Source organism: Psammomys obesus, unplaced genomic scaffold (assembly GCF_907164565.1).
Source record: "Psammomys obesus unplaced genomic scaffold, mPsaObe1.curated_primary_1811, whole genome shotgun sequence".
Lineage (NCBI taxonomy): Eukaryota > Metazoa > Chordata > Mammalia > Rodentia > Muridae > Psammomys > Psammomys obesus.
Window position 1 is genome coordinate 17,649,190 of NW_026596057.1, and position 14,746 is coordinate 17,663,935.

Below are 14,746 nucleotides of genomic sequence, written 5' to 3' on the forward strand. Positions count from 1 at the left end.
CATCCCACTCTCCTCACCCGGTCATTCATTTAGGAAAGAGAAGTAACAGGGCTGGGAAAGATTCCTAAAGTAGGATAGGGAGTCATCAGTCTTTGGAGATTGCCCAAGATATGGTCTCTGAGGCCACCATCTGCGGGCACTGTGATCTTGGGAAAGCCCTTTATTACCGTGTGACAGGCTGTGTTCCTCTGTGAAAGGGGTAACCGCTCCAGTGCCTGTGCTCTGGAGCTGTTGGAAGCTACTGCTCACAGGAAACCGGTGCTGGTCATCGTAACCAGTGTCGGTTGGTGACCAGTGTTACCATCAGTCCACGAAAGGATGTGAACAGCGGACCAGTCTTTGATTTCCAACCTGAAATTCTACGGGCAAGTTCGTGGAGCGCGGTTTCCTCATCTCTGAGTGGGGTGATAACAGCAGCCGGGTACTGTTGTACAAACAGGAAATCCATGTAGCGTGCCTGGCGACAGTAGGAGTCAGGAGAACAAGCAGAGCATGGCCCTGGGCCTTTCAGAATAAAACAGTAGTAATCCTCTGAGACAGCGACCAGGAGACAGCAACGTCAGGGTTCCATAATCTGGAAGCCAAGGCTAGAACCTGACTCAACAAACCCAGGAAAGCCTGGTAAACCCTACAGGTGACAAGAGGCCCAGGAACTGCCAACACCAGGTATCTCTAGATACTAAAAGGTAGACTAAAACCAAGAGGTTGATTGGGATTCTTTTGTTTTGTTTGTTGTTTGTTTGTTTGCTTGCTTGTTTTTTGAGACAGGGTTTCTCTGTGTAGTCTTGGACTTGCTTTTTAGACCAGGCTGGGCTCAAACTCAGAGATCTGCCTGCCTCTGCCTCCCTGAGTACTGGGATTACAGGTGTGAACCTGAGGTTCCATTTTTTTTTTTAAAGCCAAATGGGGACATGGCTCCATGAGGAAAGTGCTTGCAAACATGAAGGCCGGAGTTCGGATATCTAGCAACCATGTAAAAGATGGGCAGGTGGCATGCTCCACTCCTCTTCCTCCATAATCCCAGCTCTGGGGGAGGGATGGGAGGAGACAGGAAGATCCTGCCAAGTCCTGGAGCTCTGGGCTTCATAGAGAGACCCTATCTCAAACACTAAGCTTGAGAGCAGATGAGGAATACAGCTTCTGGCCTCCATGCTTACCCCCATCCCAGCCACCCAGCCACACCCACCAACACACACAAACAACTCCTAGGTCACCATATTCATTTTTTTGCAGGCAGGCAGGCACTCTAAGGGAAGGATACAAAACTAAAATCTCAGCTCTTAGGTGGAAGTCTACAGTCTTAGTATCAAGCCCCTTGCTTGTCACCAACCAACTATTTGATACCCAGAATGCTGGCAAGAAGGTATAGACTCTCACAGTAGATGAGATGAACCTTTTCACCTTCCTCTTCTACTTACCAGGCGGCCACACAGCCGAAATTCAAGTCCTTTAGTCTGTCCAGGCATCTGTTGCCACAGTGTTCACCCAAGAGCTGGGACAGCAGCTCTGTCCCACAGCTGAGATCTTCAGGACCCTGGTTTTCGAGCTCCACTATAGACCTCCTTCCAACATTGCTTCATCTCCAGGCAAGCTGTGAACTGAGCTGCCTCCTTCAACTGCTTTCACTTTCAACGTTGGCTGTAGTGCCTTTCTCTAGACAATTGCTTGGGGTTTCTCCTGGTAACGAGCTCAGGCATTGGGTGCCCATATTTCTCTAACAAATTAGATGCTCTGAGTTCTCAAAGTCCACAGGTATATGAAAGGCTCTGGTGGTGTGTGATTGCACTGTACCAACGCCCTGCATATCAACCTTTAAGGCATGGGTAGTTTTTCCAAGACAGCCAAGCTTAGAGATCACTGTTGTTTGATGGATTTTTGTGGCACCAAAGTTATCCTTTCAGATTACACTGTGAAAGCACACAAATAAATGTTGTAACAAATGTGTGTGTGTGTGTGTGTGTTGTGTAATGTTAGTTTTGAAATACACAAAAATGGTACTTTTAATAAATTTGGTCAAGAATTTTAAAATGTGTGTTTACATAAGACTTGCCATTTCAACTTTTTAAATTCTTTCATTCTTTGACAGTTGCATACACACATGCATATAATGAATTTTAGTTTTTCACCCTATTACCCTCTCTCATGCCCCTTCTATTCTCATGTCCTGTGTTTTGTGTGTCTGTATGTCCTCATGTGTGGTGCACGTCTGTGGGTTGTGGGGGTTATGTGTTGGGGGGGGGTGTCTAGCCTACTGAATGGGGTAGGCTTGCTTCCAGGAGCAGGGGCAAAGGGCATGGGCTACCTATCAGTGGCTACTGGACTAAAAGAGATGACACTGCCTCCCCAGTAGCCAGTTGTCCCTCAGAAATGGGTGGGGCCTCATCGTTTGACAATTGTTACACATGTAATACACTAGTATGATCTATCAAACTTAGAGCACGACCAGCACAGCGTCCTCTCCAGGACTCTTTTCATCTTTCACAACTTCAACTCTGTTCCCAGTAATCACTCACTGCCCTTTCTTCCCAGCCCCTGGCAACTGCTATTCTGTGTCTCCTGAATGTTGTGAGTTTCTTAGCACTTACGCAAATCATTATTACTATTATTATTATTATTATTATTATTATTAATTATTATTATTATTAACGAATGAGTAAAAACTGACATTCGTTACCATTGTGAGCCAGAGTATTATGGTGAAAATACTTCACAGGTATTTAGAGTGAAATTAAGTTCTTTTTCCATCCCTGAAATAACATAAAATGTATTTTTGAGGAGTAAAACCACCATGAACTTCTTCTAACCCAGCTTTAAAGTGATGGTGCCTTGAGTCTGGGGAAATGCTATTTCCTGCTGCCTTGTTTTTCCTGTAGGCACAACTTCAGTCAAGGCTACACTAAAGAAAGATACCAGCCCTCGTGTCTCCATTCTAAGGTTTACTCTTGAGATGCTCCAGCCTTTTCTGTGTCCAGCTTTTATTCTGAATGGAGCGACAGTTACTGAACAGTGCAGTCAACAAGAAAGACAAATGTTTGTTTATCCATGCAGCAAACTCTGAGTGACTACCGCTGTAGTCTGCTGCTGTGGTTGGGGTATGAACGGTCTCCCACAGGCTCATGTTTTGGAAGCCTGGCTCCCAACTGATGGGTCCGAGAGGTGACTGGATTGCCAGGACCCTGAGCTAATCAGTAGATTCATCAATGGACGGATTCTCATTTTAGTGGAAGATGGGCAATGGGAACTGGTAGGAGGAAGTAGTCACTGGGAGTATGTCTTTGAAAGGTACCTTGTCCCTGGCCCCTTCCTGCCTCTGTCTGCCTTCTGGCTACTGTCGTCCTCTGTCATAAATTCCAGCTTCCATGAAGTTCTGTCTCACTCCAAGCCCAAAACAATAAATTCAGATGACCTTATCTTAAAGGTTCTGGGACTGTGAAAGAAAATAAGCCTCTCCTCTTTCAGTTCTTTCAAATATTTGTCACAGTAACAGGAATCTGTATATACACAGACAAGATACAGTCTATGGCTAGTTCTAAAGGACTCGTTTTATTAGGTGGAGGCATTTAACCCAGGCCATGAGAAGAGACAGACTTATGAACTTAGGGTGATGGCTGTCTACCAGGACAACAACGGAGAGAGGGGTTTCATCCAGGAGGCTGACAGTGTCGTCTTGGTGTCTTCCTTCCTTTTCTTGATAGGCTGGGGCGTTAGGCAGGACTCCTTTGTCTATCTCTACTATAACTCCTCCCAGTCTCTGCAGGTTATGGTACTATCAGGTGATTCTGAAGCAGCACAGCAGGTGGCTCCTTATTTGGATAAGAGTAGACAGTTCCTGTTGCCACTTCTTTCATTTCCTCTTGAGCCCATATAAAGAATATTTGAGAGAAACATTGCCACATAATTAAAGGCACTCTACCCTGGTGACTATAAAACACCAATCTAGGTGGCTAGAGTAAACAAACAAATTTTTTGTTTAAACAAAAGATTTAAATTTAAACAAATTGTTTAATGTTTAATGTTAATTGTTTAATGTTTAAACAAATTGTTTAATGCCTGTATATAACAAGAGCTGATGAAACAGCTTAGAGGGAGGAGGCAGGCATTGATTATAGTGTCGGTCAATATCTGTGTTGTAGTTGGCTCACGAAATTCCTAAATGTTTAGGAACTAGTTCTCATATACACCAGGATAGATGTACATTTTATGTGTTATTTGGTGTCATGACTTGTACTTTTGAAATGTTTTAATGGAATGTCTTCTTTGGAAGGAGCGTGCTCCCACAATTATTCCTGATCTCTACTTGTTAGTTATGTAGACTTGTGTTGGCCTGGAAGAGCAGCTACAGTTTCTGAGCAGTAGCATAAAGACACCACCAGTGTTCGAGACTCTGTCCTCAAAAATGTGTCTTCCATCCAGGCCTCGGTCTCATTGTTAGACATTGTTAGACATTAAGATGTAAAAGGGATCTTTGAACATGAGAGGGCTTCTCCTTCCCTCCTCCTCTTCAATTAATGTAGAGTTAGCTCTTTAAGTAATGCAAAATATGTATTGAAAGAGATGTCCATTTGGTGCATCTTAGAATCTTAGATTCTTAAAATCTCTGTTTCTTTAATGACCTCCTCTTATTCTCACCTTACGTAGTTGTTGTCAGAATTAACGGAGGCAAATTGAATAAACAATAATAGCAGTGAGAATTATGGCTGACGTTTACTGAGCTAATAGCATGGGGGCCTGTGGTTGGTTTTTATCTGTATCTAAATCAATTAGAGCCTCAGGGCTAATGGGATGCCTAACAAGGGGAAGATGGCATCAATGCTAGCTATTATTCTTTAGTCTTGTTACTGCCTTTAAAACTGTAGAAACCTTCTCAGTGTCCATGCCTCTGTTTTTCCACTGTTGAATTTTCATGGGAACATCAGTTAACTACATATGCCCTCATGTCAGTAGCAAATGAAGTATTATCTAGGAGTTGATCCTTTGTAGCATGAAATGAAAGAGGGAGCAGGAGAGGGGAAAGTGCATTAGGCACAAAGACCCAACATACATGTTTTCTTTTGGTGCCCCAGTATGGCAAGTTACCATTAGACAACAGACATAGTGCTGTTCGTGAACTTCCAAGTCAGTATGTTACTGGCATGAGATTTTGCAGAGTGGCATAAGGTTTCTTCCGAGATGTCAGTTAAATCTTATCATGGAACTTTTTCAAAAGCTATCCTTTCCGTCATCATTTGCATGGTAAGTGTCTTTTACATGATGGCTTAAGTTTGTTTGGAAGAATGGATGCCGCCCTGCCTTTGAGTCTCAGAGGAAGGAGCACTCATTTTGAACACAGTTTGGGAAGATACAGGTTAAAACACTGATGTGTTTGTCTGTGGTCCCTTTGGATGTTTGTAAAGCTTTCCCAGCAGGTCATTAGTTGGTTGGTTGGTTGGTTGGTTAGTTGGTTGGTTGGTTGGTTGGTTTTTCCTAAAGGAAAAAAATAATCTAGTTTAGTAATGGGCTTTTGGCAGGTCTTCTTAAATAGCCCTCCTGGGGGAGTGGGGGTGGGGATTGGCACTGACAGAAGGTCTCATGTGACAGACTGGCCTTAAAGCTGAGATAGAATTAAGAGTGGTCTTGAACTTCTGTCCTCTTGCCTTCCTGTTCCATGTGTTAAGGTAATAGGCATGAGCCACCTGGCACGAGCAGCTTTTTATCAATTACTTTGAAAGGATAGTATAAGTGACAAACTGTGCTGTCCTGGTAGCTTAGCGTTAAAAGGCCAAAGTACATCTTATTTCAGATATTTTAGGAGGAGGATAACATACCTGAAAACATGAGATGAACTGAAAATGTTCGTGATACTAAGTGATTAAAAACATCAATGTCAGAGGCAACAGAAAAGTTTAAATTATTTCATAACATTTGAATATGGGAAATAATATTTCAAATTAAAGCTGGTTTTCCATATCATGTAACTATAAACACATGCAGATACATCTGGATTCATAAACTATATTAAAATCTAGAGGTTTCGATCACACCAAAGAACGGCATAGTTAGGCTTGCCAAGGACATGCTTTGGAAAAACAAGCGACCTTATCTTCAGCTCACTGTACTTGATTGATGCTCATAAGCCTCCACTTTAATTTTGTTTTATTTTTGCTTTTTATTCAAGTAGAGGAAGAATCTTGCTGAGCTCTTGAGATAAGGAATGAGGGAATCAGCAAACTGACTCAGAAAACTAATTTTTCTCAAGTGTCATGGGCAGTAGGAGGTGCAGCCTGATGAGTCTGTCCCTCGGGGACCTCTGCCAGAAGCAGCTGTGGTCCTGGCTTATGCTGCATAGGAGAATTTTAAGAAGGCAGTATGAAGCCAAAGGGATTTATTAAACAAAGGAAAGTAAGTTGCTATTTCTTTTTTAAGATAAGAGCACTAGGGAGTTAGCTTAGTAGGAAAAGTGCTTGCCATTCGAGTATGAGAACCGAAGTCTGGGTCTCCAGAACCCAAGTGAACATGTCTGATGGCCCACCTGTAACCCCAACCCTTGGAAGGTAGAGATGAGGGCTCCCAGAAGCAAGCTGGCTAGCCATACTCGCAGTGTTGATGAGTTCTGGGTTCAAATGAGAGACCCTGCCTTAAAAATAAGGTGGGAAAAGATTAAAGAACATTCCCAGGTCAACCTTGGGTTTCCAGCACAAATGCACACAAACCCTTGCGCCTGTTTCTGTTCAGCTCTAATAGAGGAGAGTACTCATGAGCTTTAGGGAACAGTCCAGGAACGGTCAAGATTTCTAAGAATAGAGAAATTCTTCTATTAGGTTTCTAAGTATGTCATGAGTGAGATGCATTATGGGAACAGGCGACTTAGCAAGGCTAATGATACGAAGGTGCCGTTATAGCAAAGGACAGCAAGCCGCCGTCGAAGTCAGTCAGTCATACTGGTTGCAGCTGTAATACAGCCCTGGATCTCATTAGCCATCTAACACTGTTCAGCTGGGCTATTGGTTTCCCAGCTTATCCAGCCTACCTCGGCTGGACCTACAGGGCGTGCGGAACGAGTGAAAACAAGAGGGTGAGAAGTTGTTCAGAAGCCTCTTCACAGGCGTCATTTTAGTAAGCCATGCTCATTTCCTGGAGGATGAAGCCCTGATCAGAAAGTTTCCTAACACTGCTCCTTAGTTAGGGGGGACATGAGAGCAGCAGAAACAGTTGGCGTCTCCTCCTCCTCCCCGACCGTGCCGTGCTGCACAGGCCTATCACTATCCATCCACCTCTGTAAATGCCCCGCTCAGATGTCTCAAGGCGAATATACGCCGAATATAGGAAGACTGTAGAAAGGGACAGTATGGGAGCTTTGCTAGAAGGCTTCTGGAAGACTGTGCAGCTAAACTGATGAAACTCAAAGCCAAGCATACCTTTTAAGCATGTCAAGATCAATGCCACTATTCTGGCTGCATGCTTCTCTAAAAGAAGAAAGGGGGAAAGAGTGGTGCTTGCTCTTTATGGCCCTTAGCACTGTAATGTTAATCATGAGCCTTTTCAGCCTAGACTCTAGCTACAACCGGGTCTCTACGGAAAGCCTTGGGCTGTGAGAGCTCACAGAATGGAACAATGCCAGATCTGATTATTGAGTGCAGGACTCTATAGGAATCTGGTGACAAACTTCATTCACTCTGTAAAGCCTTTACAGCACAGCAGATCCGACGTTTATCTGGGCTAGAGAGCCAGAAAGGAGGATGCTGTGAAAACAGGAATTTCTCAGACTTTTGACAGGAAAAACCCGTGAAGAGGGAACTAAATCGAAAAGTAGCTAAATCTCAATATAGACACCGCAGAAGTGGTGCCTCATAAATGTGCGCATGTATATATGTATGTAATATAAATATGACATCTCTGCTAATATAAGTTTTAGAGTTGCTGGGAGAAAAGGAAATGAAAAAGAGAAATCTTTGTTCACCAATCCAAAGCTCAAATCTCTTGTCCGTGAAAACATACCCTCACTATATGGGCTGTGTTGCATAGATTATCATTCTAATAGTAGATCTTTACATAAGCAAACACACGTATGTTCTAATAGAAAACATTTGAAATACAAAGAGCCCATAGGCAGATGAATAACAAATGCTGTGGTGGCCATTGCATCCTTTTTTCCCAACAGAGCCCTCTGTCCTGCAAGAATACCACCTTCACAGAAGTGTCCAGCTGGCTCCCTCTCTGACTAATCTCATTGTTTTCCTTCTGTACTCTTAACTGCACTAGAGATGGTAGGGTCATGAAATAAATTAAACCACGATGATAAGCGAAAACCGACTGTCAGACATCCTTTACTTCCTGCATAAAACTGGATGAGAGCAGATCCATTCCTCTTAGGTAATTTAGTACATTCCTTACTGGCTTGAAGGAAATCAAATGGGCTTTCTGGCACTTGTATCTGAAGAAGTCCTGGCTGGCAGGGACCTTCTCAAAGCACACTGTCCTCTCAGCATCTCCCGGCCCCAGTCCTTCCCCTCCACTCCTTGCTTCCACACCTCCCACTGGATTGCCCCGGAGAACTGATCTTCTCACTCCGCAATCTTGCGTCCTCCCTGCGCTCAGGCTCACCCTGCACAGCCCATCAAAAGACCACCCCGGGACTGCTGCAGCAGGCTTCTCGGGAGACAACCTGCCTCTGCTTCTCATGCTCTCCTTCAGTGTTTCTAGAACTCATATCTGGTCATGTGACCTCCCTGCTTAAGACTCTTCAGGATCTAGAGTGACATCCAGAGTCTTTTATTGCTCTTCCAAGCATGGAGGGATATGGCAGAAACTCAACTCCTTTCCTTCCGTCCCAACCTGAATGCCACACCAGCTGTGAACAAGGATGAGAGGCAAAGCAGACAGTTGATAGACCGTTGCTCTAACTGCTGACGATCAACGGAAGCAGGATTCCCATTCCCGTGTGTTTTGTTTTATTTAAAGAAAAAGGAGCCATGGAGAGGCTATGGTGTGTGATCACATGTGCTTTCCATGCATTTTTCTAGAGTGTCCACATTGTGTGTACAGTAATTTACCAGTGCTAGCCAATGTGGTCTCTTACTAAGTGTTTTAGCCTATTCTGAATTCCGAACAGCGTTTTATCCAGTTTAAATTTTCAATGACGTTTTTCAGTATTTCTATTAAAAAAAAAATCACATTTTAATATAAATAATGGTATTGTTATACATTTATGCATCAAACTTCAGAAAGGGAGAATTATTCATTAATATTAGTACTACGATCAAGAATATTATCAAGCACTTAGAAATGTAGTAGATACTAGAAATAATGACATTCTCGTGCCAAATTTGTAGTAAAACTGTTGTTCTCTTTCTCTTTCTCTCTCTTGTTTTATTCTTCCCTCCCTCTCTCACTTTTTTTTTTTAAAGACAACATCTCACAATATAACCCTGGCTGGCCTGGAACTCACAGCAGATCTGTCTGCTCTCATGTTTTCTGTTTCTGACTTTGTATGTTCTGTAATGTATTATGGCCAAGTAAATATGAGGATTTAATGTTGATGATCTCCAGCCATGATGAGTCTGAAAGTTACACTGATGAGGAGCCTCAACCTGAGTATCTGACTTCCCCACCCCAGGCACTGGATGAATAGCGTCTACAGGCAGTAACCTTTCATCCTGTTAACCTCCCTGATACTGGAGGCTGTTTGTTACACAGCATACACTACCTTTCCCTAGCTGATGAAAGCATCCTGGGCAAAAACTGAATACAGTTCCAAAGCAGGTAGCTCCCTGCAGGTGTATGCCTTGAAAATCCCAGGGAAACCATCATCTTTTAAAAATTATAATTGTCAGTAGGATTTGGTAACACTGTGGCTTGTTTCTTTTAATTACTGACATTGTGACTTAATGACTTTGTTCTAAATTTGTTTATATACAATTAAATCTGTTCCGAGCTGTTTCCTGTGGCTGTTTAACTTACAAGATTATTTTAAGTGTTTCCGGTCTGCCTTTAAAAGCAAGTGCATGAAAAGCATTAGGATGCTTTGGAATTGATTTGCCCCTTTCACATTTGTTTGGTGTAAGATGAAACTCGGGGACATCTAAGGGGAAGGAATTGCAAAAAAAAAAAAAAAAGCTGAGACTTCACATTTTAGCTTCATCACCAGTAAATTATGTTAACAAAATACTAAGAAGTCTGGAAATCTCTGTACCTAGTGGTTAGACGGTTGGGCTTTGAGTTATTGTTCTGAAGTTGGCTGGCCAAGTTTAAAAGCTGCAGCTGATGGAACGGACATTTGCATATGTAAACATGCAGTAATTCTGGGGAAGTAGCTGTGGTTCAGCTAATCACAACCATGCAGAAGACAAGCTATCTAAAAGAGATGGTGTCCTTTTTCATCTTAATAGTATGTGAGAAATCAAATATTCAGTGTCAAGTAAGATGTTTTTAGAGTTTCCATGGGCTTTCTGAAATGAGGTGATTGAGATATGGAGGAAGGGAGAGAGACAGAGAAACAGACAGACAGGGTGGCGGAGAGAAACCACCTATAGGACAAATTCTTTGAGCTCTCTTGTTCATTGCGTCTTTTCACTGTACAGGACACTGTAGCAGACCCAGGGGCTAGGAGTGTGCTCCAGACCTCACAGTGGAGCACTGTGGGATTTCTAACAGAGAACTAACTCGCTGCCACTGGGCATTCAAAACATGAATACACTTTAAACCAAACTATGAAAGAGACCCTCACAGCTACAGCTGTCAGCCCAAGCAAGATAAATGAGACAAAGAGGTGACAGAGAAAAGATGTCTCGGCTTTCTCCATGCCAGCCTATAGCAGGGTGATTGCTGCCAGCATCCTGAGCGGTGCTGCCTCCTTTAACATCCAGGAGGTGAGGGAAGAAAGAATGTTTGAAGAAAGCCATTGCCAGGCGAGTAGGGGAACTCTTGGCAGCAGCATTGGTTAATACAGTTGCTTTGACTGTCTCTGCACCTGAGGAGGGAATGAGACGTTTACTGTGCCTTGACAAGTGTGCTGCTCCTCAGGAAAGAAATTATTCCAAGCCAAGGAAAACTTACTTCGTCATTTAAATAAGCTTGTTGCTACCTGACAGTAGTTTGCAAGCTTTTTTTTTTTTGGAAGATGGATGCCTCTTCCAGCTGATGGAGCCACTGAGCCTAAGAGTCAAAGGGGCCGCTGCCCTGCTCAGAGCCACAGGAACTGCTCTGTGCGGGGCAAATGGGGAAATCAAAGTATGAAGGCTTCTTTACTCCGAAGTGAAGTGCTCAGATTTTTAAACAATCGCAAAACTCCTTTTTCAGCTGCAGACCCCTTGGCCTGCAGAGACTCAGGGTGTCCTGAATGGGCCTGGAGCCTGTGTTTTAGCAAGTGTCCCAGAGAGTCCGAATGCCAGTGTGGAGAGAGGAAGACCGTCCCTTCTGCTTGGTTCTTATTGTCCCCAGCTGATTTGTGTAGGGTGCATAGTTTTTAAGGGTGAAATAGCATTGAGACGGTTTCGTCTTCTAAGGGAAATAGCATCCTAGTTTTTTCTTCCTATTTCCCCCAGTTTCATTCCTAGAGCAGGGGTCTCATAGCTCTCAGCCTCCTGATAAGTTAACTCATCCAGCTGTGACCATCAGTCTCTACCACCCCACCAATCTCTTCCCACTCTTTTTGTGTCCTGTCCCATCCCCTCTACAAAAAGGCAAGTCATCCCTCCACCCCCGACAAACAACTCCTGAAGTACAAGTTAATTATGTTTCTAAACAAATACAAAGCTGGCTTTCTTTGATAAATGTAGGCAACCAGTGTATGTATCAGTACTCTGTGTAGCAAGGCTCAAAGTATCCTGGGGTGATACATAGGGAAAAAATAAAAACAAATTCTTAAAAGTCAAAATTTAATAACAGAGTTCCCAGTGAGATAGCCCTACACGGCCACTGGAATAGGAATAATTGAGAAACTGCCCAAGTGTTGATGGTGAAATGTGGAGGACCTGGACCCGTCCCACATTGCAGATGGGAATGTAAAATCATGCCACCACTTTATAAAACAGTGTGTTGATGTTTTCAATAGGGACACAAAGCTTACTGTACAGCCCAACAGTTCCAGACATCTCCCCAGGAGAAATTAAAACATATTTGTACATACACAAAAGCTCATCATGTGAATGCTGATGATATCAGTCTTCATAATAGCCACAAACTGAGAACAACCTAAATTATCCAGTAAGTGATGGTTAGGTGAGCGAAATATGGTATGTTCAAATGCTGGGCTGTTATTTTAAAATTAAAACAAATTTGAAGTTGTGGCATGCTGCACGTGAGTAAATTGCGAAAGTGTGCCAAGTGAAAACTGCCGAAACAAAGGGCTACACCATGGATGTCATTTATGCGAATGTAGGAAATGCAGGTTTGTAGAGACAGTGATGCGTGTTGGGACCTAAAGAGGAAAATGAGGATCAACAACTAATGGTTTTAAGGAGACTCTTTTTGAATGATGGAATCGTTAAACCTGGGCTGTGGTAATCTACACACCGAACCACAGTTATACTAGAGAAGTTTTATGGAACGTGAATTTACCCCATGAGGCTGTTCATTTTATTTACATAAAGTGTGCGCCATAATCAAATAATCAGTACGTGCTTTTTGTGTGTGAGAGAGAGGAGCTGTGGTCAAGGGTAGTCTGCACAGCCCTCGGGTTGGCCAGCCAAGGGTACCCCCACCATGAGGAAACAGATGAGACTAACTGATCTTGGATTTTCACCTTCCAAAACTGAGCTAAATGAGCCCCTTTTCTTCTTGTAATAAATTACCAAACTTCTAATGTTTCATCATAGCAAAAGAAAGCAGTAATACAAGTAAGTAGTCAGCGTGTACTGGGCCCCCTATCATGACTCATAGGAGAAAACTAATTTCCATTTTCACTTAAGACTGCCCTCAATGAAGCACTATAAATTTAATTTTACTAAAACTTGTGCTTAGAGTGTATCTTTTTGTCAGCCCTGCAGTGCAGTGAGAGATATGCATAAAGCATTTCCTTTGCCTGCCCAAGGACAGCATTTTGGTGAAGAAAAGCACTTTCGAAGTTGATGGAATTGTTAGCTGAATTAGCAGTTCTTTCTTTTAACGGGATGGCATAGCTCCATTAAAACGAAGATGCCCGGCAGGCTGAGTGGGGGTGGCACACGCCTGTGATCCCGGAACTTGGGAGGCAGAGGCAGGAGGTAAGCCTGGTCTACAAAGGTAGTCTAGGATAGCCAAAGCTACACAGAAATACCCTGTCTTGAAAAAACAAACAAACAAACAAACAAACAAAAAAATCCTCCAACCTGGGAATTTGACATTTCATTTCCCAACAATGAATGAAAAGAGATTGTCACTTCAAGGAAAATGATTGACAGGGGGTAGTTTTTTGTTTTTTGCCAGTGATAAAATTGAAACCTTAACCAAAAACTATAATGTTGGAAAGCCTTGCATCTACCAGTATGAACCTGACAACAGTCAAGAGACTTCTGACGGTACAGGTGGAGAGTTCAACAAATGCATTTTTAAATAATGTGAATGAAGTATCAAAATTTGAAGACTGTAGATACTAAGCATTTGAGCACTGTGTCCTAGTGACTAACAGTGTGAACCCTGGAGTCAGAATGCCAGTATGAGTCTCTTTACTTAAATAACTCAGTTAAGTTCTTCGTCACCTCTCAATGCCTGGGCTTGCTAATTTATAAATCGGGGATTAGGTGATTAGGAATAATGGTGTTCCCTGTAATCTCAGCACGGTAAAGCTGAGGAATGAGGCTTGAGACTTCAAGAGCAACACTGTCTCAAGAATGAAAAAGGAAAAAATAAAATGTAATAAATGGTACCTAACTCAGAGAGGTGGTGTAGATGTGAAAATGAGTCAATGTAGGCGAATATTTATGAACCACAAAATAAGTCAATACATGTACATTCCTTAGGATACTGTCTTATTTAAAGTAAATCCTCAGTAAGTTGTTACTGTTGGTCTTGATGAATTATAATTTGTAAAATAAAGACATGAATGCACATTAGAAAGTTTTGCCATTGAGCCTCTGTCGTTTGGGGGTTTGTTCATAAGGAGTATGTAAAATAGGCCTTTATGAAGAGATAATGTAATTATGTAAGGTAGTTTAATCAGTAGAATATTGAAGAGGCTGCAGTTGTGTGGCCTTTCAGTTTCCTGCCTCTGTGGGGTTGAAAACGATGATGTATCATTTGAGCTCTAGAAATTAAGGAGATTATGTGGCAAGAAGGAAGTGGCATATACCGTACCTGCCCACTCTCAGTGTTTAAGAACACACGGCTTCAAGAAGAAAGTGCCCACGTTGGAGGAAACCTGTATCTCTAACCCTGCAGGGAGGCTCCATTTGAGCTATTTTCCTCTCAAACACTCACACAGAGAGGCCCTGTGTTTGCTGGCACTGCTTGTCTGCTCTGATACTCTATGCTGAGCACCTTGCATGATGCTTGAGGCCCCTGTCAGGCAGCACAACCCCAATGGTAAACAGTGGACATGGGCCCTAGGTGCCTGGAGCTGGTGTGTTAGTTTGCTAATTCTCCCGCCTGCTTTGTAAAAGACCCAATAACTATGTGTTGTTCCCTGTCTACCCCAGCAGGGGAAACAGTGTATAGCCCATACTTCTTTTGAAATGTATTTTGTTTATCATCGGGGAGCTTGGCCAACGCATGCGTCTCTAGCATGCATGTGAAGAGAACTTTAGAAGTTCTCTCCTTGCACTAGGGGATCTAGGGATGGCTCTCAAGTCGTCAG

General features: G+C 42.9%; 1 protein-coding gene across 1 annotated transcript in view; it reads left to right on the forward strand.

The window, feature by feature from the left end:
- The window catches only part of CUNH1orf21 (chromosome unknown C1orf21 homolog), a 196,857-nt gene that overhangs the window by 153,130 nt on the left and 28,981 nt on the right, over nucleotides 1-14,746 (forward strand). The window lies entirely within an intron of this gene.